The sequence below is a fragment of the Anser brachyrhynchus genome (assembly GCF_964034855.1).
Source record: "Anser brachyrhynchus genome assembly, chromosome: 2".
NCBI classification, from domain to species: domain Eukaryota; kingdom Metazoa; phylum Chordata; class Aves; order Anseriformes; family Anatidae; genus Anser; species Anser brachyrhynchus.
Window position 1 is genome coordinate 81693660 of NC_137695.1, and position 25019 is coordinate 81718678.

At 40.2% G+C, this 25019-nt stretch overlaps 1 protein-coding gene and 1 long non-coding RNA gene across 4 annotated transcripts in view; both read left to right on the forward strand.

The window, feature by feature from the left end:
* GMDS (GDP-mannose 4,6-dehydratase) overlaps positions 1-25019 on the forward strand; it is a 409857-nt gene that overhangs the window by 185338 nt on the left and 199500 nt on the right. The window lies entirely within an intron of this gene.
* The window catches only part of LOC308189350, a 117512-nt gene continuing 92493 nt past the window's right edge, over positions 1-25019 (forward strand). Inside the window, exon 1 of the long non-coding RNA XR_013946313.1 lies at positions 1-25019. This exon is cut by the window's right edge and continues 30942 nt beyond it. This is a non-coding gene — a long non-coding RNA (uncharacterized lncRNA).

A 25019-nucleotide genomic window follows, 5' to 3' on the forward strand; every position in this document is an offset into this window, starting at 1 on the left:
TGTGGGCCACATGCCTTGTTCTGAATCATCTTTGTGGTGGGGATAATGCTGTAACCTCAGTTCATGATCCACGGAGGGCTATCTCAGGATTTTTTTGCCTACAAAGGCCTGTTAATTTTGTGTAACTCTTGACTTCAGTCTAGGGGGCTTAGTTACATAGCAGTCTACCCCAGGCATGACCTGAACAGAAAAATAAATCTTTAGGTTTACATTCCTGTACTGAATTCCTTGGGGGAGGGGACTGACTATAAACTGTATCTATTTTAGAGTATTTCTCCTATTGTTTTGACAATTTGTATAACCAATATTAAGATTGCAGCAAGATGCAATATGACCTGAAGTCAAAGATCCTGCTGGAGGTTGGTGGCCTTTTATTATCATGGGGCAAGAATGATGTTTATATTAATGATCAAAGGTCTAGCTTATTATGCATTTAAAAAAAAAAAAAGCATCACAGCATACTAGTGATGTCAGTATTGCCATGCATGTACCTGCATACCTGCATCTAGCATTTGAAATGTTTTTGTAGTCAGGAGTTGTTTCTAATTTTATTCTGTGCATCTGCTTAAGCAGACAAACAGACAATACCCCTGTATTGTATTACAAGGAGACATGAATGACCATGTAGGAAATATTGTCTTTTCCCCAGGAGACTTTTGTCCCCATTTTGGTGCTTAAAGATTTCCTGTGGTCATTAGACTATTTCTGTCTTTTAATAATTCCTTGCTGGGAAACCGGATCTGGCTTCAACATTCATTGATGTAGTTTAAAAAGACGACGACTGTTTGTTTTGTTTTTCTGTTTTACAAAGTATGAAGTACTATAGAAGGAAGAAAAGTCTGATTTTGAGTTTTATCATAATTTGAGATTTAAAAGGTCAAGTAAAAGCTGAATTTCCAAATCTTGTTTATGGTCAAAAAGAAATAGCAAGAAAATGAAATGGGGATACCACAACATAAATTTTTGTTCTGTGATATTAAAAAAAAAACACTAAGTAGCCATATTGCCTTTGCATCAAAAGAAATGTGCCAAGTAAGCTAAGCAGGTGATTTTCAGTAGCTGGCTGTAAACTTGGCTTTTGGTTCTGCGCTGCATTTACATGAAAGATGGTACATATTGGTACTATATGTACCAAGAGAAACACAAATGTCCTGACTACATCTCCATGAAAATTGCTTTGTATTTGTGGATTCAACATTATTTGAAGTAGTTAATCCAGTAAACCATCCCAATCATCTTTTAATTGATAAAACTATAAGTGAGTGTTCACAAAGTCATTTACCAAGGTTCAACTGAAAGGAAGCTACAGATGAGCCAAACACAATGATCAGTTGCAACCACATCAACATAACTTCCTAAAATGAATAGGATATTCCATAATCTATCTCAAGCTATCTCATTTAAAGATGGCATGCACCAAATCATAAATCGTGAGATGAAATCTAGTGACCTCTTTCATATGGGAAACTCAGAATATAACACTCTTGTGCGTAGTGGGTCAGACCCTTGTCCTGTGTCCAAAACTTTAAAAACAAAGAAAATAAGAACAAGTCTATCAAGAAAAATGACTAGCTTTCGAAGTCTTTGGCCTCCATAAGGAATGTAGTTGTCCGAGGTCTACAACGCGAACACATGTTTGTTGTGTAAGTAGCATTCCAGACCTTTCAGTTAACATGTTTTGGGCCTGTCCCAAAACCTTCTGGAAAGAATTCCTCACTAAAATATAGTTCATCTTGACTATTCCTCTTCCCAGAGAGATACCCCTTCGGACAATGGGAGAGTTACTATCAATTCTCTAATTCCCCAAATATCATGGAAATGTGCTTACAGACATCCTTCTAATGGCTAAAAAAGAGAGTAACTTTAAACTGGAAATAAACAATTATTTGAGGCTTTAATGGGCTGGAAAGTAGGGCTTAGAGATTTAACGTTGTTCAAATAAATACATAGTATGTTAGAAAGCATGATCATATTTACAAGCATTTGGGGAGCTTCCTTAAGCATATGGCTGAACACATAGGGATATATCTTATCCTCTCCATATGTATTTTTAAATCCCATTGATATTAATACAAGTAACACATGTGCATATAGACTAGACCATATACTGTCTTTCCTTTCTCTGTATTTTCTTAGTTGGGATAATAATAAAACCATAAATACATTCCTTTTTGTTGTTTTATAAAACATTATGGGTCAATTCCTGATCCCATGAAAGCTGATGACCAAACTCTCATTAACGTCGTGCAGAGATCATATCCTGTATGCATTGGTGTGGAGAAAGTCTGGTGATTAAAAAGCAGAAGCAAAAGTTCGGAGTTAAAAGTAGGTTCATATTAGGGGAGAAGAGTTGGGTTTGATTAGGTTTATGAACTAGTACTTAAACTGCCATATTCAGTAACTGAGAATCAGGTACAGTGGCATTGTGCTGCTGAATAAAAACCGGTGTTTTTTATAGAACACTCAAAGAAGGTTTCCATTCAGCGTATGAAAAGAGCAAAACAGAACCGAGTAGACAGCAAACTTTTGGGCAGCTTATTGGTTTTATCCTAAAATTCTGTTAGTAGCTGCTAACATATCTGAAGAAATTGCTGCTGCCTCTTAACTTCCCCTTTCTCCATTTTTACTTAAATGTGATCCAGCACAAGTCCCATGGGATGGTGTTATAGATGACGATCAATGCCACTGAATTGGAAGAGGAAAAACAATGTATCAGCACTTAAGATATATGAATCTTCTGAGTGCTGTTTTGTTTGGTGAGGGTAATTTATACCTTTTATTTGTTGCAGAAAGTTCTAGTAAACCATCTGCTAGGTATTTTCAAATGCTAGTACAACAGCAAGCCTTAACAGTCTGACTCATTTCTGTGGCATTTACAAAACACAAGGCAACATACTCTTTTCCTCAGATACTCACCCAGGAGTCTTTCATATAGGTGTAGGTTCTCACAAACATTTAACTTGGATCATTAAAAAAATGTGCATTAGTCCATCACTGATTGTTTGTGTTTTATTTCCTACATGCTAAGTACTGTAATTGCTACGGTCCTGAAAGTATATCTGCAACTGCAACCCTAAAATGTTGTTGTTGGGGAAGCAGTAGGTGCATTTATTTGCAAGATTGTAAGGGAATAGCCACAAACCAGGACATAGCTACATTGGAAAGTGGTTTGGGGAGAAGAGCATGTTCATCTTCATTAGAGTTCAACAGGTGAGGCCTTTTTTTCTTCAGTCTCCTCATTTTATCATCTGCTGATGCTCAGGTTGTCATCTGCCACTGCATTGCCCACACCTCCATGTTGTCCAGTGAGCAGAAATACTATGAAGAGAACTGCTGTCCCACTGCAGTTTTAGCTGTGTCTGATCCCAACAAATCACCAGTATATTGGCATAGTATATACTTGTTAATTATTGCAGGATGTCATAGATGTAGCACTGATGAATACTATAGGTATATCTATCAATATACATTTCACAAAAGTATTTAAAAAAAGAAGGCAAAGGTAATAGTTTTAATAGCCTTTAAGCATTGGTACAGATCAGAAATATTTTCTTTTTCCTTCAATAGAAATTTGGCACTGTTTCAAGCAATAATTAAAGAGGACTCATAATTGGCTCATAATTGGCTCTAGTTCATTTACTTAGCGGTCTACTCAAATGCTTAAAATTAAGCATGGGCTTAAATTCATTGTGAAGTCGGGAGCCATTTGATATTCCAAGTACATGGCAATCAGCTTTCATTAATTTATATTTAAATCATTAAAAATACCATTCAGAGAATAGTTTATAAATAAGGTAGTAAGTTATTTCTGTACTGTCCAACCAAGAACATTAAGAAAATATTCAAACAGAGCCCTTCCATCCTATTTATATTTTTTATTGGTACTGGTGCTGGTTGGTACTTTTATTTATGATCAAAATGCACAAGATACTGCATAGTCATTTTTACTGCTTAAGCCATTTGTGCATGTTCAGATTGAGACAGTAAAATCTAATCACCTGCACTGTGATGTCATCTGTGTTCAGATCTCCAATTTGCATCAACTGGTTGCTCTTTCATGATTGTTCTTCTTCATTATTCTAATACATAGAGGTTGACCCTTGTAGGCAGCTGTTACCATTTCTGTTGTAGGGAATTCCTTGTATGTTTGTAAGTACATTTAAAGATAAAAATTTATGCACAAGAGTAAAGTAAAATTCTAAATAGTTTAAATAATTTTAAAATCTCCTTTGTTTTTCAATGCTGGACTTTTCTGAGTATGAGGGGTAAAGACTTTTGAGCCATCTAAAGTAGTTTAGAGTATTTTGTGTGTGTCATAATGAGAATGTTTTCTTTCCATCAGCTTGGTTGAGCTGGGGTAATTAATAGCTCAATTAAGCCAAATCGATCTTAAAAAGATATCCAGTCTGCTCTGATTGATGTGACGATCCACTGCACTGATTATCTTATCACTGCCATCTAGATGAAGTAATTGTGAGAGCGGGGCTTGTATGAACATTTAGTAGAAAAGCTTGATAGATTGTGCTCCTTTGTCTGGAACAACTATTCAACATTCATAAAATTCTTGACAGATAGTTGCTGAAGCATCATCTTTTCTAGAGGTGTATGTATCAGAGACAATGACAAACCCAGCCTGTTTTTTTCCTGCCACTTTTTTAGTTCTCTGGATCTAGTTATGAACTCGGCAAACTCAAGACTTGAAATATTTTCTCAAAGGCTATTGCTGAGCAGTACCAAAATGAACTGTCACAAATGATTAGCTGATAGTGAACTTCTCCTCTGTGTACATTTCTTCTCCATTGTCCCATGCAAATAGAGAAAGAGTTGATATTTAAATGGTGATTTGTTTTCAGTTAGAGCATGATTGGATACCAGCAAAATGTAGATATAACTCTCAAACATCTTTCAGATTTTGCAAATATGGGCAAAGCTTCTCTTATGAAGAGAAAGTATGTTTTAGAACAACTGATAGTGAAAGTGTTTGCTTTTTTAGTGACAAATAAAGGCTTACATTTTGGTAACTAAGGATGCACAACAAAAGAGCGTATAATACATTTCTTTCAGCACATGTAGTTTAGATTTGACTTCTTGACTTGGAAATAGTTGCAATTCCCAGCAGAGTAACGCACTATCAGCTTAATTTCAGTTATGTAGAGGATGTCTGCTCTACAGAAAAACAAAACCAAAACATGTCCTTTATGGGGTTTGGTTATAAGCCTTCTGAAGTACTGATGTCTGTAAAAATAATGTGATTTTAAATAACTACAGCATAAGCGAGAAAATTCAAACATGCTTCACACACTAACACGCACGCACAACCTATATGTATGTGTGTGAATGTGTGCATACGTGTATGTTTCTGCGTATGGGTGATTTTGGAATCAGACAAATTCAGATCTCCATGTTAAAGGAAATTATTTTCAATTTCCACAAATGTATTTTGTGGAAACGTTTCCATCCATGTATTTTAAGAGGTGCATGGTTGTGATATTTTTCTCTTTCGGTTGGTATGATTGCTCGTAAGAGTTTAAACAAGAAAGAACATAGTTTACTACAGTAGACGTGAATGGTCTCCATATTTAAAGAATAAAAACGAGGAGAGGGTTTTAATTACAGTACGTAGGTGTTCTGTCTAACGCACGTCATATGGTGTTGATTTCCAGCAGCAGTGCCTACTGTAAGTGTTGCTGCTAGACCTTTTCCTTTCAGAAAACTATCCTGATCTGTTTCAGAACTCCAACACCATTTTCCCCTTTTTACTTTCTTGCGGCCATTCTTTATGTGAGGGGAATATAACTGTAAAAAGATTTTTTTTTCTTATTTACATAAATTTTCCTTTAACTTTCTTTTTCACCACTTTTGTGTTTGACCTATTAGTGTTTTTAGGCTTTACAAAGCCAAAAAAAGAGCTTTCTTCAGCAAAACCATCTGGTTTAGTTTCCTGTGCCTCAACAATGATATGTGTATTATTATCAAGGCCACCCCTGTGGTTTTCGAAGTGGTCTTGTTACAGTGGTGGTCTTACAATTCAATTGGAGTGATGGAAAGGTTAGACTAAGGCTTCTTTCAAGTATAAGGTTTCCAGATTGATAAATTATGTATTGTTGTCATATTTTTGAGGCTGACCTGTTATGCCATTGTTAGCTTGAGTGCAGCATCTCTTTAAGTAACACAACCAATGTAGTCCTCCGAACAAATTCTGCTTTTGCAGCATGTTCTTCTCTTAGACTACCAAATTAAGGCACTTTTCAAAGGTAACTTTAAATGCATGCTGTGTTACTATGATTTTAGTTTTCCGCTATGGCTGGCAATCTGTGAAAGAACAAGATTTCCTATTTAATGGCAGGACTGGAAGAAAAACATACGGACACTGGCAGGGAGACTATGTAATATACAGTATATATACTGTCATTGCAGCACCTGCATGCTGCAGGACGGTGTTTACTCATTAGCAGTGGCAGTAGAACACCGGGATGAAAACAAAAAGTTCAGAAATGTTGTGTTCCTCCTTCCAGACAGTCTCATAGTGGTTTTCACTTGGGGCAGCTGTGGATGAGACTGTGGGAAAGAGGTGAATCTCACGAGGCAGGTGGGATTGCCTGGGCTGGGGAGCAAGGATACCAGGCAGCCAGCTTGAGGTTGCGGCTGCACCTGGAGGGAAACCACTGCCCCATCACTGGATGGAGCATGCTTGTGTGAAGTTGGTTTTCACAAGCTTTAGCAGCAAAAGTCTCACAAGTCTCTCCTGAGTATATGTAAATCATGGGTATTTTTTTCCCCTTTTTTAATCTACATAAGGTTTATGAATTGGGCAAGTTTGGGGCAAATTTCATGGAAATGTTCACATAAACATCCCTAGTCCTCTGCATGCAGAATTTCAAGTGCTCGCTGTAAAGTAAGGAAATCCTGAATTCATGGAAAAATAAATTATTGAGGTTTATGGGGGAGTTAATACAAATGAAACATATCCTTTAATCAGCTGAGTCACTTCAGCTGAGATTTTTCCTTTCTTTCTTTGCTCTTTCTCCTATCATGAGTGGGGAAAATTTTTTTTAAAAAAGCAACCAGGTGTGTCTACCTTTGAACTTTACTTTTTTAATTGATTCAGATGGTATTTGGCAACATTCTAAAGAACTGAAAGCATCATCTTTTACTGGGAAATGCTTGGCAACATTAATAACAGGTACTGCTACCAGCCCCACCTATAATAATCCAGATAGTTTCTCTTTATTAACTGATCTGCAATTTGCAGATTTATTTGAATCTTAGAGTAATGCACCATACTGAGAAAGCTATGTAGCGTAGTTGGTTTTAATTTTAATAGGGGGGAAAAAATCCCTTAAAACAGATCATTAAAATTTAATGAGGACATTTTTAAAACCCCATAATGGTTGAATTTACACTGGAAGTCAAAAATAGTTAATGGTGTTATGTCTGTGTGGTAACATCCTCGCTACACTATAATTGTTTTCATTTGAAATCAAGCCAGTAAAACATTGTGGGCAGTGCATTCCCAGAACCAGAGATTTCAGCCCTCCAATAATATTGGGTCATTCCACTGAAAGAAGAAATATTTCAGAGGATAAATTAAAATGTCAGGGCTCACTTTTATTGTACTCTAGCTGTTAATATTCTGTATATTATTAAGAAGATGGTTGGTTATCAACAGAGTGACTGCTCTTTCCTTGTCTCGGTAAGGAAAAAAATAGGATTTTTTTTTGTTGTCGTTTGACTGGGAAACATTCCCCAAACCCACAGGGTGCACTTAATATGCCACTTTTAGTTTTAGCAGAAACGCTTGAGTTTTAGCTGTAGGTGTTTTCGGATGAAGCCTTGACCTAACGACCAGCATTAATGGCCCAAAGATAGAGCAGCTGAACGTTCCCCTTGGCCTTCTGTGGTTGACATTAGGCTTTCCCTGGGGAGGGCTAACTTAGTTACCAGGTTAAGCATGCGAAGAAAGCTTATTGCTGTCATGTGCGTGACTCCTCTCTTCCTCTGAAAACCCATGCGATTTCTACAACAAAACCAATTGTTGGCTTCCTCGGGAATATGAAGAATGGTGCCTTTGCAAAGCAGATGAGCAGCCTTAGCATTTTCTTTTTCCCTCTCCCCAGTCAGCTCAGCAGCGTGGCCGGGATGGATTGCCTGCAGCCCTGGAAGAGGAGAATTAAGTAGACAGTGATCCCCAAAGTTGTCCTGGGCCCGCAGCTTACAGGAGAGCTGTGTATAAAACAGCTGGTGCATCCCTCAAGTGCTCTCGGTGCTTCCTCCTTCCTGCACGTGGAGGCTCGCTGGTGCCGTGGAGCCCAGCAGCTGCCCCTTGCCAGAAGAACACCACCTGTGGCCAGCAAACTTGCTCGCAATTTCATTGCTTTTAGCAAAATTGGTGGTGTTTCTTAGCGATACCAAAGTTGGTGGCCTGGGTATCTGTTTTCTGCATTCTCTGCTGTGCAGTGGGATTAAAGGGTCTCCAGTGCTGGATTTGAGGAAGCAAAATTTAGGGGGGAACCCCATCAGCTGATATGAAATGTTACCCGTGTCTGCAAGGATAAATGTAGATAAATGTGTTTTGTTTGTTTGTTTGTTTTACAGAGTTGAATGCACTTGGCACGTTTTCTGTTTTTTTTTTCTTTCTTTTTCTTTTTGTGTGCTTAAATGGCAGTGCAAATTCAATCATTTGACACCTCAAAGAACCAGGACCTCCAATTAGGAACCCCTGATTGGTTACCTATAAGTAACACATCACAAGCATGTAAATGATGGCAGAGACTGCTGTGCCATTGGATGGCAATGGGAGCATTGAAAAAACTTCTCACTGCACTGACGTTACTTGCATTCATGCAATTCTCCTATAAAAAGAACAGGCACCGTAATGGAAGATATGTTCCCTCTCAAACTTTGCTCTTAATAGCAAGCTTTGTACTTTTTAGAAGCTGATCTTTCTAGCACAAGTTGTGCTGTTCTTTCTTGATCTGCAAGTATTGTTTTTTTTTTAATACCAAAAGAGGTTTTGTTTCTTCCATGCACACTTTACAGATTTCTTTAAGCCATGGCAATTGCATTAGTAGAGCATTATTTCTTCCTTCTGCCTTAGCCTCTAACATGTGAGATGTACTCTACACTCCGTTTGTCCAGGCAACGTTAATGCTGTAATACCAAGCATGTTGCTTTTGACATAAGGAAAAGTTGTTACAAATCATATAATCATGCTGTGCTGTGTGTTATTTTGCAAGAAAAAGTGATGCTTTGTGTTGCTAATGCAGTATTTTCTCCTTATGTAATACAGGCATATTTTCCACCTCACCATTAATTTATTTTGCTGCACTTATTCCAGACAAACCTTACTTTTCTGTATCTGGTGGCAATTTTTCTCTTCCTCTGAGATGTTTTAAATTCAACAAGCATAAGGCTTTTAATAGATCATATTCATGCTAATGGAGAAAAAATTGACAAGGGAAAAATATGCAAGTTCCCTTTTCATTTCATTGCCAATATTATTATTGATATCCAGGGCAGATGTATATTAAAAATACTACCAGTTGAAAACTGTTCATCTCTCTGGTTATAAGTGAATCCCAGGTTGTTGGCAAGGTGGCAAGAGGCATGGGAGAGGGTGGTCATTATGTGACAAGTGTGCGTGCAGGTGTGACAGGTCTGTCTTCCAACAAGGGAAGGCTCAAAAAGTGCTGGGCACCATGCCTTGTAACAGCATAATCCTCTGGTTTCTGGCAGCTGCTGAGAGCAGGTCAGGTTTTAATTCGGACCACAGCTGGGGAATTGCCACTGCTCCTATCCATGTGCGTTCCATGAATGCATTTGTAATGTTTTATTTTGGCCCATGATACCTCGTAAACCTTTCCAGTGACTTCTGTGCCATAACAGTGGAGAGGGGCCTTCTGAATCGGTCGTGCTGGTAGCAGAAATCACCATGATCTGCAAGGACCGGTCTGCCACGGAGCAGGCCTGGCCCTGCGCTCATCCCGGGATGCAAACATGGAGCTTGGGGTTTGCCTTATGAGACACTTTCCCAGACTCACTGCACTATCTGGTGTCTCATCTCTAGGAGAGTCTTTTTTTCTTTCTAAAGCAATTCAGGACTAGATGAGTATCGATTAAAAACCATTGTTGGTCAGAGGTTTGTGCAAGTTTTGATGGTCTGAGCACACTTAACAAAATACTTCATGCAATGTGTAGCATTTTAGTGGAGTTTTACAAATTGGGGTGCTAAGAAAACATTTTCAAAATCAGGCTATTGGATCTAGACAGCGATAAAGGGTGAGAGCACACCCTTGAAGTGCTGGTTTGCCATCGGGGAGACGGGTTCACCAGCCGTGAGTCTCATGAGGATTGTAGGGCTGTGCGTTCGTTCCCTGCCCTCCTGGCAAGCCTGAGGACCGAGTGTACTGCAAGCCGACTGCTGGAACTGGTCTGGAATGAAATCTTGTGCTAATAATATGATTATTGACTTCAGTGGGATTGACTTCATCCCCTGCGTCTTACATTTATACGTGGGGAGGCGGAGGCTGGCAGAAGAGAAAGAGACTCTGTGCCCGCACTGGGTTATTCAGTACACCTGTGATAGGGACAGCCAGTATTTGGCTCTAAAAGTGACCTCAGGAGACATTAAAATTCCATGTAATGTGTTACCAGTGTAAACAGGAAGCGCAATAAAGAGTTTTCACCTGGCCTGTTCTCTGCCAGTTTTCAGCCTCAAGTATGACAGAATGATGAAATTGGTGCACAACTGCCCACTCCTTGTAATTAAGCAAATTATACTTTCCTCAAAGAAAGCTTTTTTGTTGCTGATTTTCATAAGGTCACATCTAAAGAAGGGCAGCGTAAAAACAACAGGCACATGTGTAAAAGTGTAGCTGGCTGAAGAACAGGTCTGAGTAAAAAGTCCAACCAAAAGTAAATTAAATTAATCATTGTTACCACATTCATTTTGGGGATGATTACAGAAAATAGTGTTAAATAATAATAGAATCACACACATGTCATTTGCTTTTAAAATACACTATATGGTGGGGAAAGAAAAGCCTCAGTTACCTCGGCTGAATTTATTCATATGAGGTTTCTAAACAAATTGTGTAATGAAATTGCATACTGACGATAGGCATTTAGTTGCACTGATTTGTAGCAGTCAGATCATTTAAATACAATGTGTCATAAATATTTCAAGCTGGGGAAAAAATCCAAATTCTGAAACACTATTTTAACATTGTCTTGAATAGTTGTTTATGCTCTGTAGTGGCTTGTAAAACAGCTGACTCCAACCTAAGTTGATAGTTTTATTAGTAGTATCTTAAAGTGATCCTTTTTGCCTAGATGGGGGTTTTCACTGGGATGCTGGTTCATATAAAGTCTGTTTCACTGAAATAGTCCACTAACTTGTCACTACAAATTTTGGCTGTGTTAGTATTAGAAAGTACTTCTGGACCTTACAGTGTTATTACACTTTCTTGGAGGGAAGAATAACACAAACTTTTATATTTCGTGAAGGCAGATAAAAGCTGGAAAATAAAACTGCCTGTAAACAGGAGTGTTCAGGCACAGGATGAAAACTTGCATCTGGAATCCCACCCAGAACCAGCACTGTAGCAGCTAGAAAGAGCACTTGGCTGGCAGAGCAAAGAAAATTTACACTCAGGAGAAGCATAGCTGACACTTGTCTCAGGAGAAAATACAGGATGAGGTTTAAGACCCTAGTTGGTAAGCGGTCTTGTCACCTGCTCTTATACTCCTGTGGGGAAGAGGGAACCATCACCTGCTATTGGGCTTGATTCTGCCTGTGAAAGGAGGCCAACATTCTCCAAGCTAAGTGGGACACACAATGAGAACACACAAAAAACAGCAAATATTTACATTGTTTTGACAATTTATTTTCTTAAGAAGTCATGAGATGTGAGAGAAGGGTGTGTTCAGCAGAACGCTTTGACTTGAGAATTTCCTTTAACGGTAATTTGACTTCTGAAGCTCAAAGGGACTGGCTCCGCAGGAGGTCCTTTAGTAACACGGGAATATTCTGCATTTCTGCAAAACTACTGATTTTGTATTGGTCATGGAGAGCCAGCTGAGACGTTCTCTGTGGTACTCACCCAGTAGGGGAACAAGACAAAGAACACAAGTTTCCTGTGTAGCCCACCAGCAAAAATAGGCCTACCAGCTACCACTGTTAAAAAACAAAGGCATCTTTTTTTTACAGATAATAAAACTAGCCGATGCGGCATGGATCAGACTGAGAACACAAGATAATTGCTTCTCAGTTAGCAGAAGCTATGAGTAATGGTCAGCCAGACGGCCATCTCGATCCTGCTTCTTACCTGTGTGGTGGTAAAGGCCGCACCTGGCCCGTGGCTTTCACTTGCACATGTATCTTACCAAGTACGACAGACATTTCTACCAGATATCACCGTGAAACTTAAAAATGAGCACACAGACATTTTAATGTTTTAATGCTTTTAAAGATGATGTACATACATATTTCTTCCTTATGTGTCCTCTTCTGCTCTATAGCACTTGCAGGTACCTTAGAGGTGCAAGCCTGCATGCTGATGTTGCTGTTTTTTCCACCTTGTGTTGTGGAGAATGACAAGAGTGCATAGATTTGTCCTCCCTGGCCTTGCATGGGGACTGCAGAGGTAGGATCTGAGGTGTTACTGAAATTTTAATAGGAGTGGGTGCCAAGTCTTTAACAAAAACATCCTTTTTGCTAGAGGTCCAGTAGGCAGTAGAGCCTGACAGGTGTCAACAAATAAAAAGTGCCAGGCTTTGTTTAGGCTAAACGCGTTTTGCTTTTCAGTTGCTGAAACCTCACCCTTTCCTTTCTTTTGCCATAAATTCTCTAGTTCACGCAGTTGGAAGGAAAAAATAATAAAAGCTGAGTTTCTGTTGGTAAAAAACAAGTACAAGGGAGGGAGAAATCAGACTATTTGAATTAGTAATTAAAAATACGTAAAGGAAAACAATAAAGTTACTTGTTTTCTTTAGAGTTCCTAAGTGATTGAGTTTATTTACCTGTGCACACAAGGTTATTAACCAGAAGTATCTACAGTAGTATTCAGAATAAGCTCGCCAAGTCATCTGTCCAACAGAATTTGGATTAAAACAAAACAAGAAAGTGAAGAGGGCCTGAGTAAGAGAGTAAGCTTGCCCATAGAAACATTAAACCTTTATACTTGGGCAGACTGGATTTGTTTTTCAGTAGCTTGTGTTGTTATGATGTTTGTTGCTTTATTTAGATGAACAGTTTGGCTCTGGATGCCTTTGTTCTCAGCACACAGAAGACTTGGCACATTGCATACTGTGCATGGTACTGTTAGAGAGGGAGACCTGCAAAAGGACATCCACCCGAGGCGGATTGGCAGACAATAGTAGAACATCCTTTTCATTGAAAGCAACTCATCAGGAAAGCATTGGTCCTGCCTCCCTGTATTTAGCTGAATGCAGATGAGAGGCATGATTAACACTAATGAGTGTCCGGGGATTTATTGTTTACTTAGAGATAAGGCATGGGCTTCCTTCGTTGGCACTTTCTGCCAAATAGTTTGATCCTAGTCCACTAAGCCTTTTATTATTTGTTGTTGCTTTTTTTGGTAGTGGTGGTTGTTGCTTTAAGTGATTTCTTCCACCAAAATCTTTTCATCACTTGGGCTTTTTTATTTTTATTGCAAATTGTCTGAGCTGTTTGTCATTTGGGCCGCAGAAGTCTGGAGGTCCTTTACATGCATCACATGTTTCTGCATCCAACAGTGCTTTTTCTGTTCAGTGCTTGCCCTCCTCCCCAAAGCTGAAATAAATCAAAGTAGGTTGAGACTCAGTCGCAATAAATCAAGACCTGTCCAAAACTGGAGCCTGCCCAGTCAAAATGTCATAGCTTGGCTTTCACTGAGGATTAATTAAAGGCCTGATATAAAGCCCAGATGTGCTTCAGGAGAGTAGCAAACTGCCTGGTGGTGGCTGCACTAAAAACCAAGTCTCCCCATGAATCTGCCCACCCAAGAATATGGAGGAGGATAAGGCTGAGGAAAAGGAAGAAGGGAGGGGAGGGAAGAAGTAAACTGAAACAAGCATGATTTTATAGCATCTATGTTGGCAGAAAACAAGACAAGCTCTATGCTAGAACACCTCTGAAAAAATACAAAGCAGACGTGTGTATATTTCCAACAGCAGTGAAGAACATAATTGTTAAAATGTTCAGCATTAATCGGGAGTGGGAGAAAACTAACACAGCAAGTGAACTTTTGCACTTTTTGTGTTTAAAATATATATATATGTGGCATGCCCAGTGACTTGAATTTGCTCAATACCTGTTTTACATTAAAGTCCTGAAAGTCATCTCGACTAAAATAATTTAGCTGAAGATTCCTGAGGCTCTGACAGGGACAGATATGAAAGTGTGCATGTATCTAAATTCAATATATTTATATGTAAGTATATGAAATACCTTTAAATGACGTCTTGCTAGCCTTACTGCCTTCGTAGAACCTTTTTTCAATAGTTAAATTAACAGTGTGCACAGATTAACTCTTTTTTAAAAAGTGGCAAGCACTGAGAGTGCTGCAGCTTGGTTTTGACACCTCGTGTATGGGTTCCCTCACTTTCTTTTACAGGCACAGAATTATGAGTTTTTGCAAAAAGAAATTTTCGAAATAACAGTATCTGTTTAGATCAAAATGAAATGCTTTCCTTGAATAAGATTCATTCAATAATAATTGTCCTAACTGTTTTCAGTTTCTTTGATTTTATTGTATGTAAGTCATGAGTATGCATACATGCTCTGATGAGATGTGGTGTTAAAATTTCCTAAAACTGAATGAGTGGTTCTGGGATGGTGGGAGTGATTTACAGGGCTGTCCTGGCCTGTTCAGTCTGGGCCACTGTGTATATGGCAGTCAGCTGTGATACTCTAGATATTCCTATGCATGGGATGTTCCTATGTATATGCTTATGTATTCATATGTATCTACATATAGCTTTTCAGCAAGACCAATCTGTAAGTCACTAACAACTCAGTGGTATCCTGTTTGAGACATGATAACCTGACACATCTCTCCTCCATCCAGAATAAATGAGAGCCACCATTTTACAAAGCTGGCAGAAAAGGAGGAAGTAAGGAGCTGGAGGAGAGTGGTAGATAAAGGCCTTATTTCTGTAAAATGTGAGCCAAGAGTACGCAGTACTTAGTTAAGGACCCAAGGAAGACTGATGGAAGCTGGGCTGTGAGAGTCATTCAGTGCGAGGTCTCAAAGTCCTGCTGTCTCTGTGGTGTGTCCTTGTTGCACATGGTAGATGTACATTTGTGCCAGCTTGGCAAAGTGGTTTGTGACAAGTCCTGGCTATAGCGTGTATGTCAGACAGCTAGGAAGTAATAGGCTTTGCTCTTCAGCAGTCTGTTCTCCTATGCAATGAGGGGAAAGCCTGTGATCCTGATACTTTCCTCTTGAGAGTCAGGGTGTTTCAGAAACTTGTGACACTCATACAGTCATAGAATCATTAAGGTTGGAAAAGACCTCCAAAATCATCTGGTCCAACCATCCCCCTACCACCAATGTCACCCAGTAACCCATTTCCCTAAGCACCACATCCAACCTTTCCTTGAACACCCCCAGGGACGGTGACTCCACCAATTCCCAGAGTAATCCGTTCCAATGCCTAAGCACTCTTTCTGCTTTCTGAGAAGAAATGTCTCCTAGTTTCCAACCTGAACCTCCCCTGGCACAACTTGAGGCCATTCCCTCTAGCCCTATCCTTAGTTACCTGTGAGAAGAGGCTGACCCCCAGCTCCCCACACCTTCCTTTCAGGTAGCTGTAGAGAGCAATAAGGTCTCCCCTGAGCCTCCTCTTCTCCAGACTAAACAACCCCAGTTCCCTCAGCCGCTCCTCACAGGACTTGTGTTCCAGGCCCTTCACCAGCTTTGTAGTCCTTCTCTGGACACACTTCAGGGCCTTGATGTCCTTCTTCTAGTGAGGGGCCCAAAACTGAACAAAGTACTCGAGGTGTGGCCTCACCAGAGCAGAGTACAGGGAGACGATCACGTCCCTGGTCCTAAAAGAAGCCCACAAAGCATCCCAGGACGTAGCTCAAACCTGCGACCCCGGCGTGCAGTGAGGTGGGAGGTGAACGGTGCAACCGCTAGGCTACTGCCAGCCCCTTAGCTCACCAAAAGGCAGCTTGTGTTAGGTTGCCTCACACATGGCCCTGTCTCCAAAGGAGCACTTCAAAATTATTGTAGCCACCTGTAAGCTCCCTCCTTGTGTCTCAGACTTTTGGCAGTCTCTTTGTTTTCTACACAGTCTTGATAGTGAGATGTTCTCCATTTCCTCCATCAGACTTCCCCAACACTGTCTTCTTCATATCCTACTTTCAATAACATTTCCTTATTTTTAATTCTGGTTTCTTCCATGCTCCTAGATGAATGTCACTTCATATCTTCTGCGTGTTTACCCTGTTTTAGATGGCAGACTCTTCATGCATTTCACTGCTGTTGCTCCTACTATTGCCACTAATTAGAGGTGTTACAAGACCATATGTCCAGGAAAGACTTTTAACTGGCCTCTTCTCGGGTGCTGGAGAGTGCTGAAGAGAAGGTCCCTGTCACATTACAATGGTTGCTGGCATCAGGGCAAAGCAGAAGTGGGGCTGCTCTGTGAGGCGGAGGAGCTGGGTGACCCAGGCACCCAGGCCGTGCCCTCACCAGCCAGGGCACAGTCCTGCAGCATCTGAGCTGGATGGATAGAACTAGGTGTGAGTAACAGGGTCCCATCAACAGCCCCAGCCAAGGTGAGGTGATGAATCTAATCTGGGGTCCATCCGTTCATGAGCAATAGGAGGGCTGGAGGCAGTGCTGGAGACCTTCCAGCAGAACCAGTGAGCTAGCCAGGACAGCAGGTGACAGCCCTGGGCCAAGGTAAACCTACAACACAGCTAAGACAAGGTCTGAGTGTCCAGGGCTGGATAGAATTGGAACTATGGGTAGAGCGAGCTCTTAACAGGTGCAAGAAGGGTGAAGAGGAGACTTCCTGGGGAGCACTTGTGCAGAAAAGGGAAAGAACCACCATCAGAGTAAATTTATTTCAGTTAAATCATAATAAAATGTAATTGGAGTTAGAACGGGAAGAGTCTGGAGTTTCTTTTTAATTAAAGTGGGGAGTTTACCTAGTTAACACCAAATTACAGTGTTTCTGTGCCCCAGAATATTGGGCAGTGGAGAATAAGCCCCATGCAAGCGTTCCCCCTGGAGATGTGGAGCCTGTGCTCCTTGCGTGGCTGCAGTGCAACTCGCCTCTGGAAACAATAGGTGGCTTTCAGGCAGCTGGCTGGCCAACTCGCCTCTTACAGAGGCTGCTGTACATGTTTGGGAATATGTAACTGTGCCGGGGAAAGCCTGGACCAGAGAGCACTGGAGGAGAGACACTTAGTGTTTGAGCAGGGACCTAGGTGTTGTGACACCAATACTGCAGAGCTTTGTGACAGGGAAGCATGTACAAGAAGCACCGCTGTGGTCCTTCTTTACAACTGTATCGTTTTCAGTCTATAATTTCCTATAAAAATTTTGCCATGGGTTTAAATTTAGCAAAGCCCATCAAAGTCTGGGAACTTCTTAACATTTTTGTTTGTAAGAAATTTTAACAAAGTTCAGCCTTTGAGCCAGGATTAGAAAACACTGAGAAGGCTGTGCTAAATTTAAAAACCTGCTTTAGTTTTAAATGTCTTTGCAAGCTGTTACTTCTGAATGTGAACTATGCCTTTGCTGTGTGTGTGTGTAAGGAAAAAAAAAAAAAGATTTAAAAGGCTAAGTGGTTAAAATTTAACAATTAGCTACTGTACAGGCTCAGGAGCTTCCCCAGCTTTCCCTTCAACTCATGTTTTCTTTATCTCCTGGGTGGTCCCTAACATCCCTGTCAGTTCTTCTAAGACCCCCCTCTTCTCCTCTTCTTTGCTCTCCCTGTAAAGGAGGCCCTCTCCCAGTCACCGTCCTTCCTGCTGGGAGCCCTCTGGGATCCAGCCAGTGATGGTCTTTGTTTTATACTTGTGGAACCAAAGAGAGACAAGTGGTACAGAAGATAAGAAGACAGTTTTCTAGTGGGGGAAATAAAGCTGAATCTTGGTACTCCCGAATCTGGGCCCAGATGAATAGCACAAGGAGTGCATCCTGGCTGTCAGGGGTGCCGGGTGATTTTTCCTGGGCAGTACTTGAAAAAAATGTTTCCTCCCTTCCTTAGAGAATCAACTATTCATCTGATGCAAGTCAGCAGATCCCAATCAAAAGAGCAGTATTATGCTAATTTATAATGGCTGGGTAGCTCTCTAGGGTAAGGTGTAATTCCACGGACACAGAACCATTAAGTTATGGGTGGACATTTTTCCTATGCTTTTTGGGTGATAAGAAGTTTATTAGTCTGGACCATGTTTCCCTGAGACAGGCTGAGAGCAGAGAGACAGGGAAGCACCATGTACAGTGCAAGCGGATTGATCTTAATGGTGGGTCTCTGAAAGCAACTGGAGCTTTGGATCAAGCTGTTTCTACTCTAGAGAGCTGCATCACTTAATCGGATTAATTACAGTAGTACAGTATTTCATCCCTTCAGCTTGGAGGCAGTTAGGTTTGTGTGAAAGGTATGATAGCAGATCTTGTCCTGTGTGTATGCAGGCCAGACTCCTCAGGAGATGCATTATTGACTTTGTTCACCAAGGAAGCATTTTGCAGTGCTGGAAGAAGAAATAAATTCTCTTCAGTCTCTCTTCAGGGTCTCAATGACATCTTGCCCAGCAGTTCCTGTTGACTTGAAAACCTACTGAAAGGCATTACCTGAGTCATCTTGTCAGTAAGGATAGTAAGAATGTGATCTTTGGAAGGCGTAAGTAATGCCTATATTGTGGAAGTTGTTTGGTTTAGTAAATCACACTCACCTAGAAATAACATGAGTCTCGGCTCCATCAGCTCAGTAACAGTTTTTGGAGACTATTTTTATCTTTGCTTCAGAACTTTGCTGTGTAGAACTCATCAATTCATAAGCATCTTCAACATAACTTTCCCTTTCTTTCGCTTAACTTAAAATGAATGTATTTGAAAATCTCTAAGAAGACTATTCCCCAATTTGATTGCTATAGAACATGATACTGCTGTCAAATGCTTGTAACTGTGGTGTGATTAAGGAATTAACAACTTAAAGGACTTTAGCATATCGTGTTCAATCACCTGGCCTGTGATGCCTCTGAACTTTTCACTATGTAAGATGTTGTACTGTATTTGCGTAATGCAATTATGGAATAATCCTTGGTCCAGTTTCCTGGAACGATACAAATAGCCTTTTCTTCTCTCCATGTGTTCCTGGTTTACAGCCTAACTTGGAAGGGAACTGTGTTTGTGAACTTTTGTTTCCCTTCACACTGAGGTCCAATTCCAACATACTCAATTTTGTTTTGAAAATATTTGTGCTCCATTGTCAACCCAATGTATGTTTTTGCTGAAATCTCGTCCTAGTGTTTTATCTAACAGAATACAGACTGGAAGGAATATTGATTTTATTAGATTAAAATATTAATAGTGTTGTGTTTATTTTCCCCATTTTCATTTAATCTCTTCATCCAGGTAGAAGATTTCATGTATCCTCAATCTCAAGTTACTTCCTTTTTTGTTGAAGTTTGGACAAAATCAAACTCCTGCATCAACCAGCCCATCTTCAAAGCAGTTCAGGCTGGATCAGATCTTTGTAGTTAGTTTTTATCTCCTGTTGAAGAAGACGGGGTAAATTTCTAGTTAAGAAAGCTGAGTCTGGCACCTCATAATTTTCTCTTCCGTTGAAACAGATTAAACTGTGAAAGGGAAGGAATGGGAGAAGGGGATTGTCTGAAGGTATTTTTTGAACTTAAATTTGAACTTAAATGTAATTTACAGTTTTTATATTTGAAAAGTATTACTTCCATGAAAGTACAAGGATTCTACTAATGTTTTTATGGGCTGGATATATTTTGAAAAAACAAAGTAATTGGAAAATGTTGGATCTGCTGTAACCACCATCTGCCCCTGCCTTAAAAAATGTGCATGGTTCCATACACACATTTTAAATGATCCATCATATATCATCACTTACTACAGTACTTCATTCATGTAGGTGTTAGTTTTTGTGTGCAAAAGGTCAAATCTTTTCAAACTTAATTCTGAACGCCTGCATTTTCTAACAACCTAACTTTTCTTTGAAGTTAGAATATACATTTTTAATATACTAATTCATCATTAGCTAGAGGGGAGAAGTAGTAAAAAACACCAGCACATTCCTACTTCAGATCTAGTTGAAAAAGGTCTTTTGGTTGATTGTTCATAATTCTAACATTAGAATTCCATAGTATGGATGATATGTATTAATATTTGTAGAAATGAGGTTACTCTGCACTCTCAGAATGTTTCTGTCCTAAAGAAAAGACATAGTACTTTCAACATGAAAGTTGGAGGAAAAATATAGTTAGTGAATTATTTGTCTTATATGCTGTGTTTTAAAAAATTAATATAAGCTTGAAGTTTACTCTTGGCATCTCTTGAGCTAATTCTTCATAAATCCCTTTAAAATGCACACTAGACTTGGAACATTTTTTTAGGGCCAAAGAGTATCAGTGTAAAATTAGAAAAACAATGTCTTTGAGTTTTCTTGGCTTCTGGGAGCTGAGTGGGTGGTGAGGAGTCCCTTCCTTGTAATAATGTTTTTACAAATAGAAATTTTGCAACAGTTTAAGGAAGGTAACTGAGTTGGAAAAGGAAAGAACATGTCAATGCTTTCATTTGATTATAATTGCATTTTATTTTTAAAAAATCTCTTTCAGAATAGAGAATTAATAACGAAAATCATAATGGGTGAAATAATGAAATGTAGGGATTAGAAAAATACACAAGCAGATCTGTTAACTTTGTTTAGACTTAGTAACTGGGCTTTTTAAACGTGTTTCAGAAATTTTACACAGTGCTGCCTGTTCGTGTCATTATAATTAGGGGTCTCTTGGTATTTCCATTACAAGAGAATGTTTTCTTGATTTTTTTTTTAACCTAACATTTAAAACAGGGGAAAAAAAAATCCCCGGGTCATTTTTTGATATGCAACGTCTGAGCACAGGCATAAGGTTTTATACTGAATTTGATTTGTGTTTGTATTACGTTTGCAATGTGCAGTGCAGTTTTCCACCATGTTTATTATTATTACAAGTACTTATTGTTCAATATACAGTCAAGATCCTCTGCCGTGCCCAGAATTTGCTCAGTTTTTTTCAGGAGGTGGCACAAGCATCATTCTATTCTTGGCAGCAGTACCTTTGGGCTGGCTAAGGACTGCACCACCATCACGCCGCAAGCTGCTTGAGCCCTTCAGGGCTCATTCCGGTAGCAAGATGATAGAGGAAATCAGGCATGGCTTGTGTGCACCTCCCTCCCGGCCAGGCACCATGCCTCTTCCAGGAGCTGGTGAGGACATTGATGCTGCTCAAGGGTCTCTGTGATGCTGGCAGGCTTCCTTTTTTCTGTTTTCAGGTCAGCTTAGCAGTTTTTCTGCCAGGTATGCAACACTGTGGAAGATGACCCCCGTATATGCTTGTCATGTGGTCATTTTTTATAATCTGATAAAAGTAGCTTAAGTTAAATACCAATTTACTGTTGGCACAGAAGGCCTGGTAGCTAGTCTGTCAATGAGCAACCAGATAGGGGTTCCTCACTGGATAAAAGCTAAGCAGCTCCCTTGGAAAGTAGCATGGCCCTTTCCAAAAAACCATAGGGGCAGGCCAAGCTGAACATTTGTGCAGTGCTCTTTGGGCCATGGCACGCATGCTGGTGGTACACATTGCTGAGGGCCAAGCATACGTTTGTTGCAGTTTTGGAAAATTTTGCTTTTGGCTCAGGATATTATGAACTCCATTTCTTTTAGCTGCAATTTACTCAGGGGAAGGAAAATTGAAATTCACAACATGAAAACATTGAGGAACTTCAGCTGTGGTTAGCACAAGCTCCCAATGCTAATTTATACAGCCCTGCAAAACAGCTCAACTGATTTCAGTCCCGCAGCGCCCACAACACATAATGTATGCTGAAAGCCTAATTGAAAGAAATGTGCAGTGGGTCCCTTTGGGCTCTCCACGTTGGGGTGTATTTGAAGTGGGTAGGGATTCTCTTAGGACTCCAGCCACAAATTCTGGATCATGATGGTGAGCTGAATGGGGCCCCAAGCTTTGTCCTGATCTGCTTCCTTCTCATCTCAGGATCAGGATCTGCGGCCTTCAGGAGGCAAAGTAAACTGCCTGCCTATCTCAGCATCCTCCTAGACAGAGGGGGTACCAGCTATACAAGATATTACATCAGGGCATCCTCAGATACGCCAATGCCTGCCAGGAATTCTCCATTGTTCTAGGAAATTTGAATGAAAACACTGAAATTGAATTTGAGGCAGGGAAGAAGGTAACGTTTAGAAGTATTTGTTGCCTGCAAGAGCTGGGTAATAGAGCCTGTAGGAGCCAGTCAATAGAATAAATACAAGTTAGTATCCAAGTCCCTTAGAAACCATCTTCTTTTTCCTTCCTATCCACCGTTAAAACCCAAGCAGTAATTTCGTGTACAAAGAACACATCTCTAACTAAGAGGCAATGAAATTAAGATATTTCAAGTTTTACACATTCTTATTTACAGTGTGTTTTACACATGAAGTACGAGCCAATTTATTTGATTAGATTTTTGCAGACTGAAACCTGGAATCGTAACATCTGTGAAGTATACATTCCTTTAAACATTTTAAGACCTGATGTGATCATATGCAGAGAGGCTGGCTGGCTGCTGATGGGACTCAGGATGCCTGCAACTCCCTCAATTCCCTGTGCCCCTAGCAAATCTTCAGCTGGTATAGCCGGAAAGATGTCACTACACAGGCACAGAAAGTATATTGTTATTTTCAGATGTACTGTAGGTACCTCTGTTGTGACTGGCTTTGGAGGAACTGACTCTCCTGTGGCTAGAATTGGGGCTGGGAGAATGATGAATAATACCAAGGTCAAGATTACAGTGGAGTGATGGAAAATCTGATTTCTCCCATCATCGAGCTCATAATAATATGACTCATAGCTGGAAGGAGGTGGCGGGGGGAAGGTGGCACCTCTTGGCAAGAAGAGAGCAGAAACAGGCAAACCATCACCCCACCCTGAAAAACTCTCACACTTGGGAAAAAATGGCACAAAATACCGGTATCTCTGGAAGTTTTCCTCAACAAACGTGACTAGGTATATCTGGCCCCTGAGCATGTTTTTCAGTAAAGGTTTTGTATTTTTGAGATGCCGTGGGCACCAAAGGCAGTGCTGTGCAGATAAGGTGTCAGAAATGGACGAGCAAGGTTTCCTTGAATCATCTTTCTTGGTTTTTACACCTGTAACATGAGCGCAGTCTGGACGCCTCACAGCTATATAGCTATAAAGCCAAGTTCAATAAGAACTGTAGTTTAGCTGTACATTGTCACATCAGTAGGTATTATTAAAGGTATTTCTCAGTATTGTTATTCTGGTTGTACATAGTAGTCTGTAAGACTTCAGAAAAAGTACTTGCTCTTGTAGTAGATACAAGAAATACAGTATTGGTTGTGGTCCCGAGGGAAACTTTGTGACAACCAAGTGGCTTTTGTTGTGGATTTATCTATATCGGTGTAGTGGCTCCAGCTCTTCAGAAGCATGCAATTTGACTATTTCATTGTGCTGTAAGAAAGAAAAAAGGGGGGGGGGGGGGGGGGGTGCAAAACAAAAAAAAGAAAACAAATCCTTTCAAGGTAATTTTAGCTTCCACTTCTGCATTCAGCCACTTGAAGGTCCTTCATATAGTCATATAGCATTTCTTTCATTGGAACAGGTCCTAGATTAGAGAGTGTGAGTAAAATATTATTCTAAATAATTATGATATTAATATTTACAAGGTTAATCAGTAGTCTTTCCAAAACAGGCTACACTGTGATTTCTTTTTATTTCAGTGAAGAGAATTTTGGCAACTAGGATGAAAGGGCATGTATGCTTTTTCTCTAGGTATCTGCTGATTAGTTAATTAAATATTTTCATCAGGCACAATGACCTCTGTATTTGGACTGCGTATTAGTTTACACTAGATTTCCCATAGCAGAGCCTTTGTGCTGCATTGCCTTCAGGTTACAGAAATAAGGTCTGCCCCATCCATTGTCAGCCTGGTTTTCTTATCGGGTCGAGTACTCGTGAGCATCCTCTGAAATCTGTACCTTTGGCAGGGAAATGAAACTGAGCTGAGCTGGTCCTGCTAGCCCAAAGTTCCTGCTTTGTTAAAAGGTTCAGAGCAGGTCAGGTATTTTTCAGTATATTTTTAAAAGCGTGGTTGAGCTAATTTAATTTCTGTTCATTAATTCCTCCCCCCACGCCCCCCTTCAGAATAAACGGCCCTTCACACGAATCCAATTTAGCTTCAATATACCTTATTCACACTGCCTTTTATTGCAAGCCACAGTTCAGCCAGCTGTAAGATTGCCCAGCTGCCTCAGGTTTCCCAATTTAGCCCTGGAAATGATTTCAGCATGGCTGAAACTTTTCACTGGCCAATTTGGAAAGGGGATTCAACTTGTGAAAAATGTCCCAAAATGGCCACTGAAAGCAAAAGAAAACAAAACAACAAAAAACACATGCAAAGAAAGGTGGGGTGTAAGGATGTCTGCTTGGGGATTTTTTCGTAGGGCAAAAGGATGTATAGGGGTGAGGGAGCAGAAGTTGAAAATCAATTCGTAGCCTTGCACTTCTGCTACCCTCTGAGGGACTTCTCTTCTTGGCCTGGGCTTAATTGCAGCACTGATATAAACAAGGGGCTTAGTGTGAAACTCTGTACAGGCAGCTGGAGGTGAACTGGCAGTGAAGACCAGGATTGAGTTTAGTATGGAGGCAAAATAGCTTGGTTTTATCTGGGAGCAATAGCAGGAAGGGAAAAAAGGTTTGCAGCTGTGTGGTGAGAATGCATGTCTAATCAGAGAAGTCCAGGGCATCAGATGTT